At 35.5% G+C, this 27,127-nt stretch overlaps 1 protein-coding gene across 3 annotated transcripts in view; it reads right to left on the bottom strand.

Moving 5' to 3' along the window:
• Positions 1 to 25,068, bottom strand: part of LOC145674205 (transforming growth factor beta receptor type 3-like) — a 118,973-nt gene extending 93,905 nt beyond the window's left edge. For 2 of the 3 annotated variants that reach the window (XM_081744037.1, XM_081744038.1), the window contains exon 1: positions 24,871 to 25,068. The gene's annotated coding sequence lies outside the window, so the exon portion shown is untranslated. Of the gene's footprint in view, positions 1 to 24,419; positions 24,704 to 24,870 lie in introns of those variants that run through there. The other variant, XM_081744040.1, reaches the window with a different exon arrangement.
• Positions 25,069 to 27,127: the final 2,059 nt, after the last annotated feature.

The raw sequence follows: 27,127 nt of genomic DNA, 5'->3' as shown, positions 1-27,127 counted from the left end.
CATCGATTTACATATATATATTGTTGTACGGAGCTCCACCTTTCAGTGCGAGCACATGTTATATCCATATAACACGTGCTATTTTTACAATCATCAATACAAGCAGACGATACAGATGAAATAAACAGGAAGACACCAAGCCAGCACGACGAAACCCCACGAGAAACGAGCCACTCAAAAATCACTTATAAAAATGGACCTAAAGAAAACCAAAATATCAGTTAACCACTAACTATATAACCTACACCTGTTTCTGAGGTCGCCCTGAACAAAAGAGTATTAGCTTGCCCAAATCCTGGAAGCTACCATGAGCTAAGGAGGTTACCAAAATACCGTATCCTACAATCGCTACAGACGCCCTGAAGGCTGCCATAAGCTAAAGGATTTCCGTGCAAAAATATTTCCTTCCTTCACCTTCACTTATAATAATAACTTCTAATATATTCTCTTTGACTTACAAAGTTTTATAATATTTATAAAATAAATCTAGTAAAGAATTAAGTCCCAGACTATTACTATCTCTACCAAGTATATATTAAAATATAAAATACATAAAGTAAAAAGGGGAAATTTTCAATTGAAATATGTAAACAACAAACTTCTTTGTCTCCCTATGTAAGCCACCAAATGAATTCTAATAGCAACCAGGCATTTAGTCCAGTGGTAAAATAATAGTAACGACGAAGCTGCTAAAGTCGATGACTGGAGGTTCAAATATGCGTCAGGCAGATTTTTTAAAAAATAAAATTATTAATTAAGGGAAAAAATAATTGATGATAGCAACACGTCAGACAAACCAGAAAAAAAATACAGCATTGAAATAGATATACACTGATATCATATACAAACAAAACAGCACCTTGCTTCATGCAAAAATATGTGAAAAAATATCTGTCAGCTTTCGTCTGTAGTTGAAATGTAGACAATTCTACATTAAGAAATCTAAACCCTTCCATGCATTTCTTATTCCATGAAAAATGTCGTTTCTTCATTGGTGTGCATTGTAAAAGCTTTCGATTGAAAGCACAGCGTATTTTACACAATAAAACAAAGCTTCGAACTAATAAACAATGCCTTTGTATAAATTAGTGTTGATTTTTTTCAAATATAAGTATTTTGAATTAGTCATATGATTTAAATCATGAGAGACATGGTAGAAGGTATGATGGCAGGAAAAAGAGGAGGTGGTGAAAGAGGCTACAATCGATGACATTAAAACAAAAATAAAAGAAACCGCACATGAAGACAAAGAGATTAGCTGAAGGCCGTGGTGCTTAAAAGCTTCTCGGTTGTGGGAAATGCCCTGCCAATAATGGCAGAATACCTACGGCGATGATATGATTTAAGATCTCGAAGAATTACCACTACAGAAACAAAAACTCTTGCATCAATTTTGTTCTACATAACGCTAACGTATTTCGTAATGGTTATCGCGCCATCAAGCGGGAACTTCATAAGATTGCTGAAGATAATTTACATGCGTGTATATCGATTAATCTAACTAGGGTTATATTTTAGTTTCTTTTATAGTCATAACTCCATTCTACCACGGTGCTAACTTTAAAGTATTTGGATAAGTGGTGCACATACATTTGTTGCCACAAAACTTCCTTATTCTAATACAAGAAACATAAGTACTCAATGATCTTAACTGTAAACTAGTAAATATAAAATAGTTTATTTTAAAAGCATAATATAGTAAAAGATTCAAAATTTTTTTTTTCAAAACATTCCAATTTTTTTTCCAGGCTCGGGAAAAATTGTAAACAACTTTTTTTTTTTAACAAAATTTCCGGATTTTTTCCAGGCCTTCACAACACTAATGCCGCTGCTATACTTATGGTTGAATATTAATCCACATGAGGGACATCACATCCATGAACCATCACAATTAAGACGTTTAAAAACCAACAATAAATAAATTTTGTGTAGTTTCTAGAACATCACATCTTCATCTGTAAGCTTCCATTATTGGAAAAAGAACTATAAGCATTTAAATAGTATAAATACTATTTACAAAGTATGCCATTAATGACGATAGAAAAGTTGTGCGAATATTTAAATACGTATGTTCTTCCAAAGACATTTTGAAAAATGGTTTTAGTAACAAAAATTTTTCCCATTACCTACAATCCTCATCCAGAAATAACTAAAAAGAAGTTCTTACCTATGAAATTTAAATACATATAAAAGTTAATAGAAATTTAAAAGCTTTCAATGCCCTTTAGCAAACTCAACAGGTGTCAAAAGGTTCTGCTGAAATTTTTGAGAGGTCCTACAAATTAGCCTCCATAACAATTTATGATTTCCAAACTTTGTTACTGAATTCTCTATGTCTGTGTGTGTGTGTGTGTGTGTTATTTCCGAATTTTCAGTTTTGAACCCTCCATTCGATACAGCATAAAAAACTATCTTCAAGAAGTGATGGAATTTTTCGCATCACTCTTACCATTCTCGAGATATTGGCCAAAAACATTCCAATTTCGGGGGATTTAAGGATCTTGGGAACCGTAAGTCATAGAGAAATGATATTGGCGTTGATCAATACCTAAGAACATGGTGAATATTTTGGTACCGAATATTAACCGGTGGCCACTAGTTATATCTGAATTTTCAGTATATATACGATGATATTTTCTTTTCTTTTCAATACAGCTAATTCAATACATCAACTAATATGCAGGTTCCAAATATGTAAGTGTATTATATATTGAATGTAATCAAATAAATTTAATATACAATTTCATACAAATTCCGAAAAAATACTTTTTTAAGTTCGTTCTACTTCGACTCTTCGCGCATTCTCAATTGGTTTCTTCATAGTCTTAATTTTGGTGGTTCGAGAATGTTTACAGCAGCGGGAGAAGAGTCTGATGAAGACCCTAGAGCGGGCTGAAATCATTTAATATAATACAATGTTCTTTTGGAATACAAAACCAGAATTTCATTTTAATTGGTAACTAGCTGAACCTGTGCTGTCTACTCAGCGCATCGTTCTATTATGACCATGAATCTCCTTCCCACTGTGCATGTCTCCTTGCTCACACAAGTAAAGAATAGGAGACTCACAAAGGAAGTGAATTGCTATGTATAGATGCTGGAATGAGTTTGTAGCAAATCTGTAAAAGTAACACATATCAAGCGGAAATATTTTCTTTTCTGATAAATCCATATCCGTCCGATACGCCTCAGTGCGCCTCTTGAAGCCTTTGAAGTTGCGAGCATGCAATAGGTTTTGCCACTGAGATTTAAGCAAAGCGCCTGTAATGTCCGTCAACCCGCCATACGTAAATTCTCTATTGTTTGCCTAATACCGTAGTTTCGGCCTGCAACAATGTTAATCTTATGGGCTCAAAATGGCCCCTAAGATGTTGAATAGAACAATAACGATACGGTTTTTTGAAAATTTGAATGAAAACTGAACAATCTACGCAAAATTTGGAATTGACTCCCGACAACAGCACGTTTCTAGCACTAGTGGTTTTCGAGATCTCATCGTCGAAAGGATTGGGGACAAACATATAAACCTAGCACTTTAATATATAGACTACCACTTGCAAATGACTAAGTGTGGCCAGAGTTGCCATCTTCAGAGAAAAAATTATCAATTTTCGTTTCTAAAATTATCGTATATTAAAAAAAAAATCGTATATTCGTTGTGCACGTGATAACTGTAGAAACAAGTATAATACTACTAATAATAAATAATAAACTTATTTAGCCATCTTCAGTTTCCAACTCCAAATCGGCGTCACTGTCCTCAATTTTTTTGATCCTTATTAACACTACTGTACTTTGAACAAAACAATATTTCCATCCCCTCCTAAACATAGTTGAATTTAAAGAATGGATGCAAGGTTGCCATTTGCCAATTCGCAAATCGTTATCCATTTATTTGATCGGAAATGACTGTAAAAACCCTTATTGTGTGTGTTTTATTATTATTTAGTGCACATCTGCAATTTATTTGATCATTCAAAGCCTACAAAAACGTGTGTATTTTAAAATTATCGTATATTCACCTATTATCATAAGGGCATTATCGTATATACAGTGAAACCTGTCTATGCTGGCCACCATCGGTTCCATAGAAAAGTGGCCAACTTACAGAAAATAAGTGTGATTTGTGTATTTTTAGAATAGGATTTCTAATATTACTTGATTGTAAAATTTTAATAAGCAGTGGCACGACAGATACTTATAAATAATGTATATAGAGTAATCATAAAAATATACAGTACTAGAAAATATTACTATAGCATGCAAGAGCGCCGATTTCTCTGTAAATTTGGGAGGGCCCATTCAGATGCAGAAGGTATATATATGAAGATTTTAAGACAAATTACACCAAATATTGAATACTCATAAATAAAATAGGGCCACATAAGCTTTGGGGGGCCCGGGTCCCCTCGCCCCCCCCCCCCCAGGATCGGCGCTCTTGATAGTATGTTTAATATATATGCATACCTTTCTCTTCCTGAAAACTAGTCTGGTATATTGGATTATTCGGATTGAAAACACAATAACACAAACAACCATGAAATAGAAGTGTATGTACGCAGTTTATTGAAATTGATATTATAGCGCACTGAGTTATTCAGATTGAAAACAAGAAAATTCCTATGTTATAAATTGAGAAATTCATATGCAATTTATATGACTTCTTTTCAGTTGTTACTGAATGGTGGTTCATTCTTAACATATCTGCTTTATTCTTTTCGGCAGATATGCACATTCTAATATTGTACTTAACTACCTATTATTAATGAGCTAGAAGTGTTTCCCTCGGAGCAAAAGATGTTTTGAGAAAATCTTGAGGGAATTCATATCTCAAAACCTCCGCTACCTTTTGACATGCAGTCAGGTGCCAATAAATGACAATTGAGCTTTAACCTTGAGAATTTTCCGGAATTACTAAAGCTTCCCACTGATGAAAGGAGCCGATATAGCTAATGGTTTTACCAAAACAGACAGGGTAAACAAATACGTACAACCATTTTCTGAACTCCTGTACGTGCTTTTTCTTATTCACATCTTCCTTCACCACCCTTTTATGAGTGAGTGTTCTGGCCATTGACCTCCAAGAACAAATCGTGCGAATCGATGCTTCTTTATGTCCAGTCACAAATACAGAACATTTGCCTCTCATATGGGAATTCGAAAGAGTTAAGAAAAATAACAAAACTATATTTTTCGTGGCCAAGATACGCAGGTAAATTTATCATTATGATCATAGGGTAAACACTGCTTCAGTGTGGCCAACTTCCAAGATAGACAGGTGGCCAACTTATAGAGTAGTAAGTAACGAATGTCTTATGGGAAAATGCAGGTTCAAGACAAACTAGGCCAAGATAAGCAGGTAGCCAAGTTGACAGGTTTCACTGTATCATTAAGGCTTAAATGACCGTATATCTCGATAAATTATCGTATGGTTGGCAAGCCTGGGTCTAACCCACTGCGACTCATATACTCTGAGATTTTGTACACAGATGCCATTTCATTTGCAAAAGGCTCAATACATTTTAGACTATCTGATATAGTGTTTTAGTGAATATGTCATTTTACAAATACAACAGAAATGCATTTCTTTATAAGCACGCGTAAACTAGTTGTCATAAATCCAGAAATACCACCACAATTTACAACCTACGTGAGATTTAACTTGAAAAGGGAAAGTATTGTTTCGTTGGTGCGAAATTTGTCTCAAAAATACAACAATAGTGATGAAACAATATTTTTTTTTTAAAAAAAATGTCGACTTAAGAGCAAAAAATAAAATAAAAAATACAACAATGTTCCTTTATAACCATAGCAGCATTTTATTCATTTATTTTCATTTTCCCTCATTGCTTACACTAACACTTTCTTTCAAATTTCCTTATCATCTTCAACAATCCTCTACACACACACACACACACACACATTAGCATCCTTCTACTTCATCATTCTGTTTCCTTTTTATCTGATAATAACGAATTCTTTGGTAAAGTATCGCAGCAAAATCATTGGGATTGAAAGAATACCAAAGGGTTTGCGTCGTAATACCAAGGAATTTGTTAGAATTCCCCCACCCTTCATCTCATCATCATCCACTAGCAAGTTACTTGATAAAGTATCGCAGCAAAACCTTTGGCATTAAAGGAATTCCAAAGGGTTTGCTAAGTGAAATATCAAGGAATTTGCTAGAATCTGGTTCTCCGGCGTAAGATAGTATGGTGCATATGATCTTACGTCCCTCTCCAGTCAAAAGTAGGCCCTCACAGAGGAAGAGACCTTGACGAGGTTGTGGGGCTTTCAACAACCTTCCTACTTTGCTTTCGATGAAAAATAATATCTTGTTCTTTTCTTTGCAGGAGAACACAAGTCCAGGGATATTTTAAAGATCACTACTCGTGGAAGATACAAGCAAAATATAGAAGAGACTTGTGCTAAATAGAAGGAATATTACCTGTTTGAAAGTTATGGAATAAGAACATCGTATGGTATCTCTGAAGACACCGCGGCAATAAAAAACCAACATCTAAAACTCCAAAAAGATTGAAGAATGGATACAATTTGTGATGACAGTAAAATAGAGATGTTTCAAAAGGCGTTTAGAAGTGTCCAGCTCATTAGTTTGGAGCTATGATGTAGTGCAGCCCTAATCTATGGAATAGTACAACTTATCCAGTTAGTGGGTGGAAACTTAAGTGCTTGAAGTGTTTGAAGAAGATCAGCTTATTCACTCAGTCTGATAGCTGAATTATATTCATGAGTGATTGATTCTAAGATGTAAAAGAAAAACGTGCTCAAGAATCGATAGTTAACGAGAGACTGGAGCTTAATTCTCTAATGATACCGTCGACTGCTGTGACTCATTGTAAGTAAAATCAGAGTGGTCTTCACGTTGTCCCAGAAAGTATTTTGTTCCTTCCTCACAAAATTAAGAATGGCTGATACACGAGGGAAATTTGATTCAGCACTACGAAAGAATTCGCAAAACCAGACAGTATCATTTTTCCGATCTACGATGTCGCGAGCAGTCCATCAAACACACAGGAGGACCTTCTGATGCAGTGCTGGTTTCGGCTGTTTTGGAACCGGTTCATAGGATGCTAACCAATGATGACGGCGCCATGGAGCTTCGTACAGGACCCACCTCTCATCGAATGTCAATACCCTGTCCAGAAATAGCTAAATGGCTTCTTTCTCAGACGAAACAACAAAGAAACAGGTGTCGCGTTACCTTTTGGCCCGGTGTCAAATCATGTGAGACCCATCGACCCAATTTGTTGTGCTTCCCAAGTTGATGGAGGTGGTACCGAATGATTTCTCCACTCACACTGAATTGTAGTCCCAATTCCTCACAAGTTTGGCCATTGTTTGCCTCAATTGCTGCCTGAAGATCTTCATTTTGTACATGTGTTGATCTTTTGTGGTGCGTCTTCGAGTGTTTCTGTCACCGTCCTTAAACTTGTTTAACCACCGTTGCACTGTCCGCGTAGTCACGACACCCTCACCAAAGGACTGGTATATCTTCCGCCCCGCTGCAGCGGCGTTTGACCTCAGTTTGAACTCGCAAAGTATACACGCCCTTATCACTCTCTGTGGAGGTCAAATGTTCACTCTGCCCTTACGCAAGTTCACGATGTAACTGGACTGCTGCAAGCATGTAGTATGTCGGATATACCCACACTAACAACTGACCTTCGCCTTATCTCCATTCGCATTCAACTCACGGTGTGAGGGCCAATTGAACACAAACCTCCCCAAAAAGCTACAGAACTTTCTTGGTTAACTTTATATATTTAGAAATACATCACAAATCGATAAAAGGAGAAAAGATTGAGAGAATTAAGAGTTATTGCGTATTTGTCTGGAACTGAAATAAATTCTTAATCACACACAATATAACATTTACGAAACTTAACGTTCGAAATAAAGTGAAAATGAAATGAAATCTTTCAATTTAACGTCCCACAATTTAACCCTTAAGTTAAGGGAGAGGATGATTAAGACAAGTGAATGATGGTGGAAGATGTGATGAAATGAGAAAGGAGGTGGAAACGGCAGTACCCCGAGAAAACCCACGAATATGACGCTGTCTACCACAAACTTACTTGGCCCTGGATCGAGCTACGGGCCCCATGCACGAGAGGTAAGCGCTCTACTACCGTGTTCCCCTCGAAATGAAGTTAACCTTAATCTTAGACGGTGTATATTAATATATGAAGAAGTAAAAAAGAAAAAACACTATAGAATATAATGAAACACGAATTACAAACCACCACCTTAGAAATCTCAGAGTAAATATTTTAACCAAGTACTAGCTGAACCTGCGCTGTCTACTCAGCGCATTTTTCTGTTATAACCATAAATATCCTTCCCATTGTGCAGTCTCCTTACACGAGTAAAGGGTAGGAGACTCACAAAGAAGTGAACTGCTATGTATAGATGTTGGAGTGAGTTTCTAGCAAATTTGTAGAGGTAACATATCAAGCGGATTTTTTTTTTTTTTTTTTTTTTTTTTTTAATCCATATCCGTCCGAGTACGCTTCATTGGGTCTCTTGATGCCTTTGTTGCCCGTCATCACACCCAGTCAAGGTGCCAGCATGCATTAGGTTTTGCCACACAGATTCAAGCCTGCAATGTCCATCAACCCGCCATACGTAACTTCTCTACTGGTTGCCTATAGCGTGGTTTCGGCCTGCAACAATGTTAATCTTATGGACTCAAAACGGCCCCTAAAATGTTGAATAGAACAATAACGACACGGTTTTTGAAAAATTGAAAGAGAACTGGACAATCTACACAAAATTTGGAATTGACCCCCGAAAACGGCACGTTTCTAGCACAAGTGATTTTCGAGATCTCACTGTCGAAAGGATTGGGGACAAATATATAAACCTAGCACTTTAATATATAGACTAGCTAAGCCTGCGCTCTTTACACAGCGCATCATTCATATATGAGCATGAACCTCACATCTGTACATGTCCCTTTGCAGACACAAGTGAAAGAAGCCTTGGTAAGAGATACCGTACAGGGGAGATTTTTTTTCGATTACTTTTTCAATATCTCGTACCGTTTGCAAGATTTGAGCCTACTTCCGGTTGCAGTTTTTAATTAATGTACGATCTGTGTTTTCTTTCTTCTTGCATGTACAGTAGTATGTACTAAGCAAATACATAAACTAAGTAACTCTATGGCCTATGGAACCCGGAGGTTCAATGCCGCGTTCACAAAAGCTCTCCACTGACTTCTATCCTTAGCCAATTGGATCCAGTTTCTACTTTGTGTTCCTATTTCTGCGAGATCCATCTTAATATTGTCCTCCCATCTGCGCCTTGGTCTTCCTAATGGTCGTTTTCCAGCGGTCTTCCAGTTAAGATTTTGAAAGCGTTCGTTCTTTCTTCCATCCTGGCTACATGACCTGCCCACCTAGATTTGATGACCTTAACAATGTTGGATAAACCGTATAAACTATGTAGTTCCTCGTTATGAAGATTCCGCCATTCCCTATTCCCCTTTCTCTTGGGTCCGAATATTAGTCTCAGGATCTTGTTCTCAAATACTTTCAATCTATGTTCTTCGTTCCGAGTCAGAGACCATATTTCGCAACCATACAGAACAACAGGCATGATTATCGTTTTATACATTTTAAAATAAGCCAATAACGACACGGTTTTTGAAAAATTGAAAGAGAACTGGACAATCTACACAAAATTTGGAATTGACCTCCGAAAACGGCACGTTTCTAGCACAAGTGGTTTTCGAGATCTCACTGTCGAAAGGATTGGGGACAAATATATAAACCTAGCATTTTAATATATAGACTAGCTGAACCTGCGCTCTTTACACAGCGCATCATTCATATATGAGCATGAATCTCCTTGTCATTCCTCACATCTGTACATGTTCCTTTGCAGACACAAGTGAAAGAAGTCTTGGTAAGAGATACCGTAAAGGGGAGATTTCTTTTTAGATTACAATCAATTATAATGTCAGTGATATATGGTGTTCATTGGGCAAAACACTCCAAACAATAAAGATTCAACTTAGACTGGAGAAATTGTTATGCTTCGTTTTCATTAAAATTTGGCCATGAAACAAACACTTGAGAGATATGCAGCCCCTATATACAATTATATGGTGTTGGAATGTATAATAGGTAGGATATGCTTTTTTTTTAATTTTAATACTTCCAGTGTACTCGTAAAAATGTAATAAATAAATAATGGCCATGTTTTTTAAATATTGAGTTAGAACTGGACAATCTACGCAAAATTTGCAATCGTTCAGTGAAAACGCCATCTTTCTAGAGCCTGTAGTTTCCGAGATCTCACTGTCGAAAGGATTTTCCACAAACATATAAACGTCCACAAACGTATAGTTTTAAAAACTCCAGATATGGCAGCACAATTCATTTGCATTTATTTCGGAGAAGGCTTATTAAAATGCAGTCTTTGAACAATAATTTGAAAGGATAAACTTTGTGAAAAAGATCTCTTTAAGTAATTTATTTAAGTACACCTTTTTAAAAATATTTGTCTGTTATAAACGTAAAATCACAAATAACCGTAAATCAAAGGTTTGAAAGCTAAAGTTATAGGTTGGAGCTCAGTCACTCTTAATTGCTATTGTAGCATTTTAATAGATAGATATGTATCAAGTGTCGGAGAGGTTTGATAAATGTCTTCCGCTCTCGTCCAAATGAAGTAAAATCTCTTCGCGACAGAAAGCGGGCAACGTCTTAGACGGCCAAGGTAAGAACCAACTGACTCCAGGGATAAGAAGTCAACCTCTACCAGATGCCAATAGTCTCCTCAGAAGCACCGTTGTTAGAATTTTCCCAGTTTTCTTTTTTCGGATTGGGGGGGGGGGGTTGAAACACATAAGGGTCATTCCATGTCAAATCACCTGGAGCACTGTGCTTCAATGTCTCAGATTCTCTTAACTTATGAGAAATAACACAATTTGTAACAAAACAAAACTAATTTCCATACATGTAAAATACCAAGAAAATAATTTAAAACGTACCAAAAGCACCATTTTTATTTTTTAGCCATAACATGTATGTCCTAAGATGATTCTATTTAAAAAGTTTCAAAAGTTTCATAGTTGTAACTTAAGAGCAATGACACAATTTGTAACAAAACTTAAAACTGTATATTTCCGTACATAAAAAATAATAATTACAAAAACACAAAAAACACCCTCTTTATATTTTAACCATACCATGTACTTTTAAGATGAATGTACAAAGAAAGTTTTAAAAGTTTCATAGTTGTAACTTTTGAGCAACGACACAATTTGTTTTTTTTTAAAAAAAACTAACTAAAATTTGCTTTGTATCTGCTGAAAGAGCAAAAATTAAGCTTTCATTTGACACCTGGATGAGTCCAATAACTTCAAAAATAAGGAAATTGTAGTAATTTAGTTCCACGATGCTGAGTGCCAAAAAGTAAAATTGAAGCAAAATTCACATTTTTCAAAAATTTTTCCCCTGGCCCATTTCTCGTCCAAAAAAATCGGAAAAAATTAATTTAGCATAATTTCATTGGTATTAATGTATGAAAAAAAAAAATTGAAGGGAATCTGAGACATTGAAGCACGCTCGTATTTTAAAATTAGATGATTTGACATGGAGTGACCCATAAAAAACATACAATAATTCCCCCCCAAAAATATATTTCAGAACTTGGACTGAAATAATTACCTTAATGTAATTGTAATTACTTTTTTAATCGTGCTTTTTTAGTATATGTCTAGCTTCAGAACTGGCTTAAAATATGTATTTATCACCAGAAGAAAATCCCACTGTAAAGAAAAAATGTTTGAAATTTTGTTTGCGCTCAGTCAAATAGGCTGTAACACTGTTCAACTATAATCTATTATATAAAAGTGAAAAGGATCTTGTTTGTGTTCGCATCACGAGTAAACGGTTAAACCATTTGGAATGAATTTTTAGTTGAAGTTATCTCGTACCTTGAACTGGGTTTTTAATAATGTTACTTTGATTAAAATGCATATTCTATGGAAGCGGGGAAGCAGAGGGTCAAAATCTATGTCTTAAAATCTCACGATTCTGTCAAGTTAGGAAAATAAAACTCGATATATAAATTCCTCACTAAAAATAGGTGGGCATGTGTTCCAACGTTTTTAAGAATTTCCATTTTAAGGGGGAAAGAGAGACATTTTCTATATTTTTTCTTGAAATTGAAAGCGATATTGCCCGTTGTTTGTGATCTTATCACGGGGAAACGGTTGAACAGTTTGAAATGAATTTTGGAACAGTTTATTATTATTGTCATTTATTGTGTTATTTTGGCTTCTCGTAATGAACGCAGAGGCAGTTCATTATTTCAGCCAAAATTACAGCACCTAATGAGCACGTCAAGTTAGGAAGATGAAATTCGGTATACACGTCTCATTAAAAGTAAGATGTCTAAATACAAAATTCGTGAACGTTTCACTTGAAAAAGAAAATTACTAAAGATATACATCTATTCTACTACTAATGGTAATCAGATCGTGAAACTTTTCTAAATCTTCTTACATATCTGGTGGAGTATGTGAAACATAGTACAATTATTGTACGTCAAAAAGCCCTTTAATCGTGAAATCTATCTGATTGGCAAGAAAATTGGCAACTAAAAATGAGAAAAAGAAAATCCATATCCAACATTTCCATTCATATATATATCAGGGTGGAAAAAAATTCAATTTAAAAAAAAAATCATTTTTGTTGATTTTTTTTATTTAAATCGATTTTTTTTTATTTAAATCAAATCTTTTTCCTCGTATAATACAAATCGCGAACTGAAGAAAAAGCATTAGTGATTAGTATTAAATGCTAATTATGCCATTTAAGTGAAAGTATTGGGGTTAAATTTTGAATTATTCCCAATCGTTAACCTATGTCAATCCCAAACAATGTTTCTTAACCCGTTTAAATTATGGCTCTTTTTAAAGGTAAATTATAGACTTTCAGTTAAGCAGCTACAGCATCATCCCTATTTATCCCTAGGATCATGGTACATTCATCACTCTCTTTAGAATAGAATAGCTTTTGAAACGGGAACATTCACATTTCCCTATCATGTCCCTGAAGTAGGAAATTTTGAGAGTAATCGGCATTTAAAAAAAAATCCCCCTCTGGATTCCCCTGCTCTGTTTTTTCTCTCTATTTATTTATTTATTTATTCATTTATTTATTTATTGACATTGCAGGGTGGAAAAAATTCATAATTTTTTTTAAAAAAATCATTTTTGTTGATTTTTTTGATTTAAATCGATTTTTTTATTTATTCCCAATCGTTAACCTATATCAATCCCAAACAATGTTTCTTAACCCGTTTAAATTATGGCTCTTTTAAAGGTAAATTATAGACTTTCAGTTAAGCAGCTACAGCATCATCCCTATTTATCCTAGGATCATGGTACATTCATCTCTCTCTTTAGAATAGAATAGCTTTTGAAACGGGAACATTCACATTTCCCTATCATGTCCCTGAAGCGGGAAATTTTGAGAGTAATCGGCATTTAAAAAAAAAAAAAAAAGATCCCCTCTGGATTCCCCTCCTCTGTTTTTTCTCTTTATTTATTTATTGACATTGCAGGGTGGAATAAAATCATGATTTTTTTAAAAAATCATTTTTGTTGATTCTTTTGAATTAAATCAAATCTTTCTTCTCGTATAATACAAGTCGCAAACTGAAGAAAAAGCATTAGGAATTAGTATTAATTGCTAATTATGCCATTTAAGTGAAAGTATTGGGGTTGAATTTTGAATTATCCCCAATCGTTAACCTATATCTATTCTAAACAATGTTTCTTAACACTTTTAAATTATGTATCTTTTTAAAGGTAAATTATAGACTCTCAGTCAAGCAGCTACAGCATCATCCCGATTTATCCTAGGATCATGGTACATACATCTCTCTCTTTAGAATAGAACAGTTTTTGAAACGGTAACTTTCACATTTCCCTATCATGCCTCTGAAGCGGGAAATTTTGAGACTAATCGGCATTTCTTTATCTTTCTTAAATTTTGATCCCCTCTGGATTCCCCTGTGTTAACGCACAGATGTTAAGATCAACTGGGAAATACTAAGGGGTGTACTAAATGTGTGTACAAAATTTCAAGCTTCTATCTTGAGTAGTAAGGGTGAGGAAACTATTTAACAATGAGTTAAGAACATTCGCAGAATGCCCCAGATGACCCGGATGTAATATAAAAATTTCCTCAGACATCCCTATTTACCCTAGGATCATGATTTGTACATTATTCTCTTCAGAATAAAACAAATTTTCAAACGGTACCCTTCAAATGTCTCCATCATGTATCTGGGGCGGGTAAATCACGGAAAAAGGAATTTTCTGTTAAAATATCTTTTTTCTTAAATTTTTACCTTTGTGGACCCCTCCACCTGTTTTAAGGAAGAGATCTGAAACAAATCTGAAAAATACTGAGGGGTGCACTGAGAAAATGTGCAACTTTTCAATCTTGTAGGTGCAAAAGTAGGCCCGAGAAAAATAATATTCCCCAAATACCCCAGATTCCCGTATAAAACAGGATCTCAGGTAACAGTTTCCTGGGACATCCCTATTTATCCTAGGAGCATAGTAGTACATCATTTTCTTCAGAATAGAACAGCCTTTTAAACGGTACCATTCATATGTCTCCATCTGAGGCGGGAAAATCACGAAAAAAGCTACTTTTGTTAAAAAATATCCTTATTTTTAAATACTTTTGCTCCTCTGGACCCCGCTGTTTCCACGCAGAGATCTGAAAACATCTGAAAATTATAAAGGGGTGCACTGAACGAGTGTGCAAAATTTCAGTCTTCTGAATGCAAAGTGTAACCCGCCAAAAAATAATAATATTCATAACAAAAAATATATTTTTAAATTTCTGACGTCATCACACACTATGCCTCAACGCAGAAAGGCATGGAAACATATGTAACGTGTTCTAAAATGCCTCCATTTTTGAAGAAAACGAAGTAAAAAGCCTTATTGGTACTTTTTTAACCGAATAATGAAGATTCTACCATATCACCTAAAAATAGGTGATATAATTTAAAAGGTTAAGCATAAAGGAAAAAGTACAGCAACGTTTATCAAAATGACACTTTTTTTTTTCACAAAAGTTACTGATATTTGGCAGGACCAATTTTTAAAAACTCAGAACTAGCTTGCGGCATAAAATACATAAATTTCGCCTAAAATTATAAAATTAACCCCCCCCCCAAAAAAAAATGGAGAGGTGATAGGACCCCTCTAAATACGCCCTATTATCTGGGAACAAACAAACAGTCACGCACAAAAAAGAATTTTCGTCTTAAATATCGATGGTGATTTCTTCGTTGGAATAGTTGATTTTAAAACCCAAACCCAATGTTGCGAAAAGAAGAAAGCAGAATTGCTCCGTTACCTGTTCAAAACGGGATTTTCCCTAATCATCCTCTGCATGACACTTGTTTTCATACTATGCTATACATACTGTATATTTGAGTCTCATTGTATTATGATTATTAACTTCCATAACCGAAATAACAAAACAGAAACGGGATTTTACTTATTTTCACTTTAAATTAATTTATTTTGGAATTAGATTTAAATCAACGACTTTTATTTAAAAAATCAAGTGATTTAAATCAATCCACCCTGATATATATATTAGGAAAATAACATTCATTCAATATTTAGTCATTTTTCTTACGTCTATCACCTGAACTTTAGTTACTATCCCAGTATTTGTCTGCATGTTTTAAGGGAAACTAAAAATATCTTCAGTCAGGACGGCTGGCTAAGGGATATAAATTTTGAGTGTTAGAGGACATTTTATTTCTATTCCGTATTACATAAATTATTCAATTCTTTGTTACCGGTACTCTAGAAAACTGTGTACTTCCTTCTTTCTAGAAATCAAAATATAAGCGAGTGTCAATGGTACAAAGTGTGTACAATGAAACGCGGATGGGGTTCACAGATTCCTTGTCTCACATTATTTTATTTCTTTTATTGTTATTTTTAAGTTTAATTCAATGTCGTATGATTATGCACCGGGGCTAAGGGAAACTGATAATGAGATGGATGATAATGGTGGCATGACGAAAGTGGAAGGAAACGGGAGAATGCAGAGAAAACCCATGCACACGGTCTTTGTCCACTACAAAGCGCACTTGACGGGAGTTGTGATCGAACTAGGAACCTGCGCCAGAGGTAAACCACCGCGGCTCCGCAAGGGAATTCCATAGTTTGATGTGTACAATAGAATATGAATGCTTAAATGGTATTTTAAGAAGAAATATGACTTTAAATATAGATACAAAGTTTAAGAAAACACCAACATTGCCCAATAAAACCTACTGGATTGTTTTTTTTTCTTCATCAACTGGGTTTTTCACAACCCTGCTCAGAGGACGGATGAGCAGGTAGAGGTGAGGGCACCTTCTTTTCCTTAGAATGGGAAAAGGTCTTAAAACTCTGCGCAACCACAAAGTGGTCAAAGACATAGATGTGGGAAGGAAATGGGAATACTACCACATTACTTTTTTTCAGTGAGTAACAAATAGTTTTAAAACGAGTAGGAGAGAACAGGATGGTTTTAGGCAGTATCTTTCGTAGGAAAGCCAATTGGATTGGACACATCTTGCGAAGAAATTATCATACTGTTCATGCTGCCATGAAGGGAAAAATGGAAAGAAAACGAGGAGTAGAAGAACACAACTGATCAATGATTAGAAACATAGAATACAATATTGAAAGCTAAAAGAGGAAGTTGAAGATTGAGAAACGAGGGAGAAACACCCCCACCCCCACACAAAACTCATTAGTCCCAAGGACCTGCTAACAGACAGAATCCTTAATAATATTAATAATAATTCTACAGCATCCATCAGCAAATATGAAGTAAATGATTTTGGGGTCAGGCTTCCACCCATCAAACCACCGATATAAAATGTTGGCCTAAATCTTCAAACACATAAGGTTCAAGCTAATGGCATTTAAAGGATAAAATGTGACTGACCGAGAACTGAACCCATGTCTCCGGTTTAGTATGTCCATTCACCAACTCCGGTTTAGTATGCCCACAATGCAACCCTGAGTTTGGGATAGTAGAAATTTTGAACCTTAAGTGATACACAAATAATGGTTATACCAAAATGAAGCCTTGTTCATGCTTATATTTTTAAACTAGGAAGCAACGACTGAAGTACTCTAGGAACCACACAGTGTTGCCAGATGTAACCGAAAGTGTAAATATATATATATATATATATATATATATATATATATATATATATATTTTTTGCAAAACATGTAAATTGACTTATAAGTATGGATGTTCAGTCGTTAATTTTCAGTTTGTTTAGTTGGAGTAGCTTGGAAACTATGGGGCAGAAAAAAAGAATTTTTCATTTCTACCGATAATTAATCGGATGAGGCCTCTGTAAGGAGGAACTAGGGAAATCGTAGCTTTCATAAATTAACTCTGAATTGGTAACCCTGCTGATGTTTCAGTGCATCAAAAGGTGTGTTAATTATCTGTCTACATTATGCAATTCCTGAAAACAATGAAAAACAAACTGAAATTATCACGATAAAACGTTTACTAACATGCACCCGGCAACACTGCTATTCATTTCTATGGGGCTATTTAAAGCTAGAGGTTACAAGAACAATCCTCGAACTATTCAAGACCTGGAAATGAACATTTGCAGTGTCACTGAGAACATTAACACTTCTAATCTTCGTAAAGTTCCTGTCATCCAGGTGAAACGTGTGAACCAGTGTTTGAATCAAAACACGGGACACTCCCAACATCCGCTGTAGAGCTGGCAACTCATTTCTGATAGTAGCACTGTTGCCGGGTGCATGTAAGTAAACGTTTTACAATGATAATTTCAAAGTTTGTTTTTTATTGTTTTCAGGAATTGCATAATGTAGACAGGTCCTTAACACACCTTTTGATGCACTGAAACATCAGCAAAGTTGCCAATTCAGAGTGTTAATTTATGAAAAGTGCGATTTCCCTAGTTTACAGAGGCCTCATCCGATTAGTTATCGGTAGATTTTTTTTCTCCAGTTTCCAAGCAACTCTAATTAAACAAACTGAAAATTAACGACAGAACATCCATACGTATGAGTTATGAGTCAATTTACATGTTTTGCAAAAAAACAATTTTTACACCTTCAGTTACATCTGGCAACACTGTGTGGTTCCTAGTGTACTTCAATCGTTGCTTCTTAGTTTAAAAATATATGCATGAACAAGGCTTCATTTTGGTATAACCATTATTCGTGTATCACTTCAGGTTCAAAAGTTCTACTATCCCAAACTCCGGGTTCCATTGTATATTGGACACCCTGTACATTTTCTTAATAGCCACTCATTTCTACTAAGACTTCAATTCCATTGAATTTACACCTATAGAGGAATCAGAATACAAAAACACAGGTTACTTATCATTTTTATCATATAATAAACAAAACTAAGCTGTTCATGAAATTTTGTTAGCAGTCTATAAGCTGCATTCTATATCACAATGCCATAACAGCAAAAAAGTTATGTCACCTTCTAATAGTAAGGAGTTGGAAACATTTAAGTTTCAAGATACTACTTTTCCGCAATAATAATAATAATAATAAAAGTAGCACGCGTACTTATTAAGAATATGATACCTAAAAGTAAAACATATTATACAAGAAAAATACTAAGGACGAAAGACAAAAACAACAAAAATTCTTTCGGTAAGATAATCTAAAACAATCGTTGCTGTATAGCAAGGTAACATACTAAACTATGATTTTTTTAAAATCTTATCAATAATTTCCGTCTGTGAAACTTAAGCCATAAGACCCTAACCTAACCTACCACTTTGTAGGTGTAGAGTTTAATCCCGATCTTATTAAGAGACCAGCTAAGGAAATTTTAAATAAAATTACACCTATTATACTAAGTAATATATAGGTCATTAAAGGTAATACAAATAACGAAACCCAACGAACATCCTAAAACATTACATACTGTAGCCTTTTAATGTACAGGGTGTCCGCGAAGTCCTCCCCTGATTACAGAAACTGATAACTCAGGCTAGAAATAAGATAGAAATATGAAACTGGTGTTGAATTGTTTACAAACTATAAAAGTTTTGGTCACATCAGTACACTTCCACATGAGCACCCTTGGTAGCACGTAGCACATCTAGGCGATATTCAATTTCCATCTACACATTAGCCAACATCACTGGGGGGATCGATGCAACGACTGTGGTTATTCGTTGCTGCAGGGTTTCAAGATCTGGTACACGTGTTCGGTAGACCTCATCCTTGACATAACACCATAAAAAGAAGTCTAATGGGGTTATGTCAGGAGAGCGTGGAGGCCAAGCTGTTGGTCCATCACGACCAATCCATCGCCCAGGAAATGTCCTATCGAGATAGGCACGGACGTCCAAACTTGGTAAAACAGAACAAACCTAACACAGACAAAAACTTTTATAGTTTGCAAACAATTCAACACCAGTTTCATATTTCTATCTTATTTCTAGCCTGAGTTATCAATTTCTGTAATCAGGGAAGGACTTCTCGGACACCTCACTAATGAAGTTTCCTTTTCCTTCCGGAAAAATTATAATATGTTTATATATAGTACGTTTATTGAACATGAAACGAATAATGGATATGGGCCCAAGTATTTGCAAAATTTACAAATGAAACATGTTATCTACAATGGTCCACAATCACAGAAAATATTCAACACCACCTATGATGCATTCTTCCATAAGGGAACCACTCTGTATAGTATTTAACTCTCTTTTCCCCTTCTCGGAGGTTTGTTTTACATGAAACTTACGAATCTATGCGACTGACTGCCATAATTTACACGTAAAACGTGTTAGACCTATCAAACCTAAAAGGTATTATCTAAATAAAAATAACAGCGTGTACGATGCAATATTACATTAATTATTAAAAAAAAAAAAAAAAAAAAAGGTGCGGTGATCTACTTTCTCTTCACATGTGTTTAATGTGAAGAGTTCGTGTGTTCAAATTTGCAATGCAAGGTATAGGGCCCAGCACGTAATTAATGCAAAATAGCCACAGTAAAAAATTGTAAACATACAATTAAGCATAATTACACTGCTATTATTTCTAAAGTTAGCTTCTAGTAACTACTTATCAAAATTCGGTGCACGTTTTCGACACTTGTTTTCATTCAGGCGCTTACCCACCGTCAATTCGCGTCTGCTCACTACTCACGCACACCCAAACGGACTCTCAAGCTCTGCTCTGTTCTGAACCAGAAATGTTGCTTGAAGTAATAACTTAGCACAGGTTGAATATTCTTCGTCAGAAAAATATTCTTTAATAAAAAGATAAAATAAAATATGACGCTCTCTTTGTTGCTATAACTGTTATGCCCTCCCAAGACTAACCTGCACCGAGGAATGCGACGTCACCTATCTATATATTAAAATTCTAGGTCTATGTGTATTGTCAAGAAAAGTTTATCTACTTGTGGACATTTATATGTTTGTGGCCAATCCTTTTGACAGTGAGTTCTTGGGAACCATAGGCTCTACAAAACTGCCGTTTTCACTGATCGATTGTGAATTTTGGGTAGATTGTTTAGTTCTAATTGAATATTTACAACACATAACAGTCATTTTTTTTTTTTTTTATTAAACTGTTGTATCTTTTTAAGAAACATCATATCCTACGAGTTATACATTCCAACCCCACACATATGTATACAGGAGTTGTATATCTCTCAGCTGCTTGTTTCGTGGCCAAATGACAATGAAAAACGAATGACTAACAATTTCTCCAGTCTAAGATGAATCTTTATTGTTTGGAGTATTTTGCCAAATGAACACGATACATCACTGACATTATAATTAATTGTGTGTGTAATGTATTTGCTTATTACATACTGCATGCAAGAAGAAAATACTGATCATACATGAATTAGAAACTCCAACCGGAAGTAGGCTCAAACTTTGAAAACGATGTGATATTGAAAAAATAATCGAAAAAACCTCCCCTTTATGGCACCCCTTGCAGATTTTCATCAAGACGTCTAGGAATGTACCGAATATCGGTATCGGTGATACCAGCCACTTTTGGGAGTATCGGTATCGGCAATGGACACCAATATTTACCAATACATTTTCTGAACTATTTTCAATTTGTTTAGTATTAACAGTGACATTTTTTTTTTTTTAAAGTTGATCTAAATTATCATCAATTATAAAATGGATTCCTTTATGCACGTGTACGCCTTAGATTTGCACTACTGGTATTCAACTGATATTTTTAGTCCCTCCAAAATAGTGGTAAAGAAAAACCAAAGGTCCTCAGTCAGGATCATGGACGCCCGAAGAAAATTTTCTAGGAAGGGCCCATTCCATAGTTGCTATATTACGTCTGATATTTAATATGCGTAGTTTGCTCTTAGAATTAAGTTTACACTATATATGTATTTGCTGCTTCTTAGTTCATTTTCTGTGAGCCGGATTAAATTTAGAGGAAATATATTTTTTTGTGTGTGGAACCTATGCTTTTTGTCTTTGTATGTCAAATTTTGGCATTATACCTAATATATCCTATTACAATGTTGATCATTTCATCATTATGAAAATCCCTGATATATATAAATGTGTCCAAAAGTATCGGCATCTTCAGTATCGGTGAAAAAATAGGTACGGTACATCCCTAAAGACGACTTTCACTTGTGTCTGTAAAGGGACATGTACAGATGTTGTGAGGAATGACAAGAAGATTCATGCCCATATATGAATGCGCAGAGCGCGCACTTCAGCTAGTAATAATTATTCTGCGTCTTTACAAGTCTATTTCATAAAGCACGGAAGGTATATGTAGTAAAATAGCTACTAGGGCTCATATTCTTTATATGCATTGAATAATTTATTTGAAAACCTTACATGAGTCACATTCCCAACTATTGATGATAAAACCAAAACATCCACATGACCAACATTTTACGCCTTATCTTTTTACTAAATAAGGTGATGTTTACGTTATATATGCAGTCATTCACAATGATAACACAATTTTTAATATCTACACAAACTGTGATGGCTTAGAGGTAAGGCGCTCACTTCTGGCTCCTCAAGCCCCTGGATAGATTCCACCTCCCGCTGAACGGGTTTTGTGGTGGACAAACACCGTATGCGTCTCGGGTCCTCCTTTCTCCTCCCAATTTCATCGTTCCACCATTATCATTCCTTAACGTCGGTGCATAAATTGTGGAAAGTTAAGCTCAAAAATGTAAAAGGGGACACGGGGCTGTGGCACAGCATTCACCTCCGGTGCATTGGATCCTTGGTTCGATCGCAGTTCGCGCCAAGTGACCTTTGTGGTGAACAAACACCGTGTGCGTAGTTTTTTCAGGGCTCTCCCGTTTCCTCCTACTTTCTTTATTCATTTCTCACCATCGCCGACTCCTTTGCCTAGCCGGCATCACCGTGGGACCGCAGAACTTAAAGATTTCATTTCATTATTTTCATCTCAAAAATATAAAAACTTCTTACATGACTTAAAATAACCGGTATCCTCATTGTGAACATGACTTGATACAAATCTAATAGACAAATAGGGAATATGAGGCTACTTTTAGGAAAATTTACTGGTAAAACGTGCCAGTTCACAAAAAACACAACATTTAACCCGCAAGTACTCGCGCCCTTTTTTGTAACACCAGTACCCGCGCGGGGGTCCAGTAGACCCCCAAATTGATATTATTATTTATTTTTTTTACAATAAAAACTATATCTTTGTAATAATTAAGACAAAGTAAACAACACATACAACAGCCGTATTTACATTTAGTAACACAAATATATATATTTGTACATGATTCATTAAATTAAAAATGTCTTCATAAGGTATTAAACTTGTTAAAGTACTTGTCCTAACCTGACGGCAAGACAAATATCTGTGGCGTGATAGTGGGGCCGGTCAAATATTGACTTGCGAGATCGCAACGCACCTTTGCGATCAATTTCCGACAAACAATGTTAAAGTATTTTTTCGGAATTTGTGTAATGATCTTGAAGCTAAATTTGTCATATTGAAAGTCTTGAACCCAAATTTATTCTGAACAAACATGCTACATTGCCTATATTGCTAACTCCGCCACTCACTATGAGGTATTACCTTTATGCCTCGCGAATACCGGTATCGTTCGGTGAAATTTTCTGCAGATAGCAAGCAAAATTGTACAAAACCACAAGCTTTCATTTCGGATTTGACTAACATAGGTATGTTAATTCAACTCAAAGTAAAATTGCCAACACATCGCAAACGAAGAAAAATTTTGCGAGACTTTGATCGCAAAGATTCGCAAGGACGATATTTAATTGACCTCGTTGTTCATCGTAAATTAATAGCAAAGATGCGTTGCAATCACATAAGTCAATATTTAATCGGCCCCAATGACTAACATCATATAATAACGTATCGCCCCTTTGGGGCTCCACTGTAGCGATCTAGTTCCATTCGTGCTTTTCAGTGGCCATCTAGTGGAAGCTAATTTGGGCTTTACGCACATTTTTAATTTGTCATTCTGAAAAGCTGGCGGAGATCAATGGCGTAAATGTATTTTATGGGAAGGTCCTAGATTACTGGTCCTCCATGTAGGTTAGTAGCTGGGTTGATTTCTTTCTGTACTAAAGTTTATACATTTAATTTACACAGTACAGCCGAGCGAGCGTTAGCGAGTGAAGGCGGGTTAAAGTCCCGCAGGGCACGTTGACTTCTGTCTTTATTACTGATCAATGGAAGGGGGGACCAGTAATCTAGAACCTTGCCGTATTTATTTTCTGCATAAACAATTGTTTTCATGGTATGTCAGTCTGCCGGCACATGATCAATCTGCAAGTAGTTACTTGCGCACATGCCTAAAAAATAACACACTAGCACATACTAGAGAATTATTTAAAGTAAAGCAATTAATGAAAAATATTTTTCTTAAGTGGTCGTCATATTCCTTATCTCCACGAAACATTTCACCAAGTGACAATTTTAATTAAAAGTCTGTGTATTTGTTAGTATCACTAATATAAATCTCAATTCAATACTTCTTAACCATGATTATGTTACCACAGTACATAATAAATAACGCGGATGTAAATATTTGAATAGTTTTGACTTCATCATGGTTAAATACAATTAACCACCGTCTATATCGTGCTTCGCAACGAGTTAATGTTTACATTTTACGTAAACAGATGATACGAAAATGTCTGACTGGTTACTAAGATAAAACCTCATTTATTTACTGTTATTTGTCACATATTATATCATCTAACTTTAGAAATTAGTACACAGAAATCCATTCCACAAGCTACGTGATGCTATTTTCAAGAACACACACATAAACAAACACTCGTACTCTCCGTACCATTTTAGTGACTTAAAACCATTAATCAATGAAGTACAATGAGGCCAACTTCAGTGTTGAACATCGCAAAATGTCCAAACAAACCTACAATTAATGTTAGTAACTCTTCAAGGTCAATTTCGCAATACCCGGAGAACGAGGATTCTACAGTATTTATGCAAACTTGGATGACATTATCATCTCATTTCTCTCGAGCCTGAAAAGATGAACAGCTCATTTCGCATCACTTTGAATGTTTACATTTCCGGATTCCTTTTAGCCACCTTTCATATTCATCACTATTTCTCATAAAGTTGTTAAGTATGATTTCCCTTAATGAATTCATTTCTTACTCTGTAATACTACCATAAAATCACTTATGCCCAAAGAAGAAAAAAAGTTACAACCTCCTTCCGAAACAAAACTACCGCATTGATGTAAAAGACAAGTTTACCACAAAACACTTCCTTACCATTTTATAAACACCATTTACATCTACATATGTCAATTTTACAATGTACACTTCGCACTTGTACTACACAAACTTCAACGCAAACTAAAACACGCACTACGCGTTACAAATAGTAAGTTCAAGTTATGACGCAACTACTAGTTCTTGTCAACCATTGACCCTTATCTTCTCTACGCTCAGCTTGGGGCGAAGAAAGGAAAATGAATACAGACATTAGCTCGCGTTTCGGAGCTTTGACGCTAGAGGACTCTACTACACAGAAATACTTGGTGAAATTGGTGTTCCAATGAAGCATGTAAATGTTGTAGGCAATCAGATGTTCGTTACATTCCATTAGCTTTTATCTTTTTTTCTTATACTTCTTTATTCTGAAGTTAGTATGTGCTTCCGTACGTAAGGATATTTCTGTTACTTGACTTCCGTACGTAAATTGCGGTAAAATTAACTTAGAGAATGATCTTAAGTATAGTGATAATGTTATCTTGACAAATCGTGTTTGATTATTTTTTTTTTTTCATTTTTTTGTTCCTTCTTTCTTCCTTCCGCATCGAAATCACATGACAGAGAGCGCTTTAATTTACTTTACGGTCCGAATCGTTTTCTCATCGGTAATCGAACGAAAGACTGTCCATAGAGAAACCACATGGCTACGAAATACCTCTAGTTAGTGGTTTGCTTAGGGTATTTATTCAAATGTAATTTGCTTCCGAAAGACTGTCGCAACTACATAGAATATTTACACTAGCCTGAATAAAAATAATAATAATCCTGGTGTTATAAGGCTCTAGTCCATCACACCAGGCACGTAGCCATGGGGTGGTCCGGGGGGTCGGAACCAGAAATGTAAAAAAAAATAAGGAAGGATGAAACAATAAGAAACGAGAAAAAGAAGAATCAGCGTTAAAAATATAAAGCTACAGCAAGCGTATGGTTACTCTTTTCTTATGAGGAGCTTTGTGTAGAGGAAACTGTGTGTGTGGGGGGGGGGGTCAAGTTGAAAATGAATATTATTGTAACGGAGCATTCCAAATTCCATCTAGCTCCATGCTAATTCTATGGACAACAAATGATGATCGAGAAACCGGTTCGATCAGATAGACTCTTAGAAGAACTTAAGAAACTCGGAATATTATATCTTTTTAAATACTTTTATATTCTTTTACTCGAGAGATAGTTCATTATTGAAATACTTACTAGCATATTCTCATTTTATTGTCCTAACAAACCAATATACGTGTTGCCACTAAAATAGTTTAGATTGATCGAGTCCCTGGTGTGTAACCAGAGTATTTCATGTTATCCCCCCCTAGCATTACGAAATCCTAGCTCAATGAACCAATATATGTTTACAGTAAAATAGTTCAGAATGATCGAGCACTGGCGTGATAACCGCAATATTTCGTCACGGACCCCCCTATTACGAAATCCTGGCTACGTCCCTGATCACACAATAGCATAGACACTGGAACTTGGGAGCTCAGACCCCTTCAGGCAGGGGCGGCTTGTCATTGCTGTTGGCTCTCGGTTGCAGGAGGCTAGCGGTCCCCCTTTTAAAAAAATGCCTACTTGCGTATATTACTGAGGCGTATAAATATCTACATTAAAAATCCTATAAAATCACAGAAATACATAGAAGTTGTGTACAGTGACTCACAAAACTATTCGGACACACAGAAATTCCATGCATAAATGTTGATACTGTGAAAGACATAAATACAATTAGTGAGTTGAAGTATGAAATATAAAAAAATATGTGTTAGGCAACAGAAAAGCACAAAACCCTTCATTTTAGCACAAAAGTAAAAGTTACTAGTGACATTAAACATAAAGAAAGGAAAATATGGCACCACAAAACTTTTCGGACAGCAATTAATGGTAACGCAATAATAGTACTTTGGAATGCAGAAAGAGGGCGTAAATAGTTACTGTACGTTTCAGAAACAACGTCCAGAACTTAATCTTTGTATATATGTGTATTGAAGAAAGCAATTATAGCGTGCTCAATGGGATAGAGAGGCAAGAACAGCACGTTTGATCAGCGCCAGCTGATTGTCTACCACCACGCAAAGGGCAAGAGTTGCCGTCAAATTGCGGAAATGTTACAAATGAAGAAAAGTACGGCGTACGATATAGTCAAACAGTTCAATAAAGAGGATAGGCTCGAACTGTGTCCCGCGGGAGGACACCCAAGGAAGTTTTCCCCCAGAGAAGAACAATTCATAGTGAGAAAAGTGGAGAAGAATCTTCGTCTAAGTGC

This window comes from Thermobia domestica, chromosome 2, assembly GCF_964235325.1.
Source record: "Thermobia domestica chromosome 2, izTheDome1.hap1.1, whole genome shotgun sequence".
In the NCBI taxonomy this organism is placed as follows: Eukaryota; Metazoa; Arthropoda; class Insecta; order Zygentoma; family Lepismatidae; genus Thermobia; species Thermobia domestica.
The sequence above is the reverse complement of the archived record's forward strand: the minus strand, read 5'-3'. Positions and strand labels throughout refer to the sequence as shown.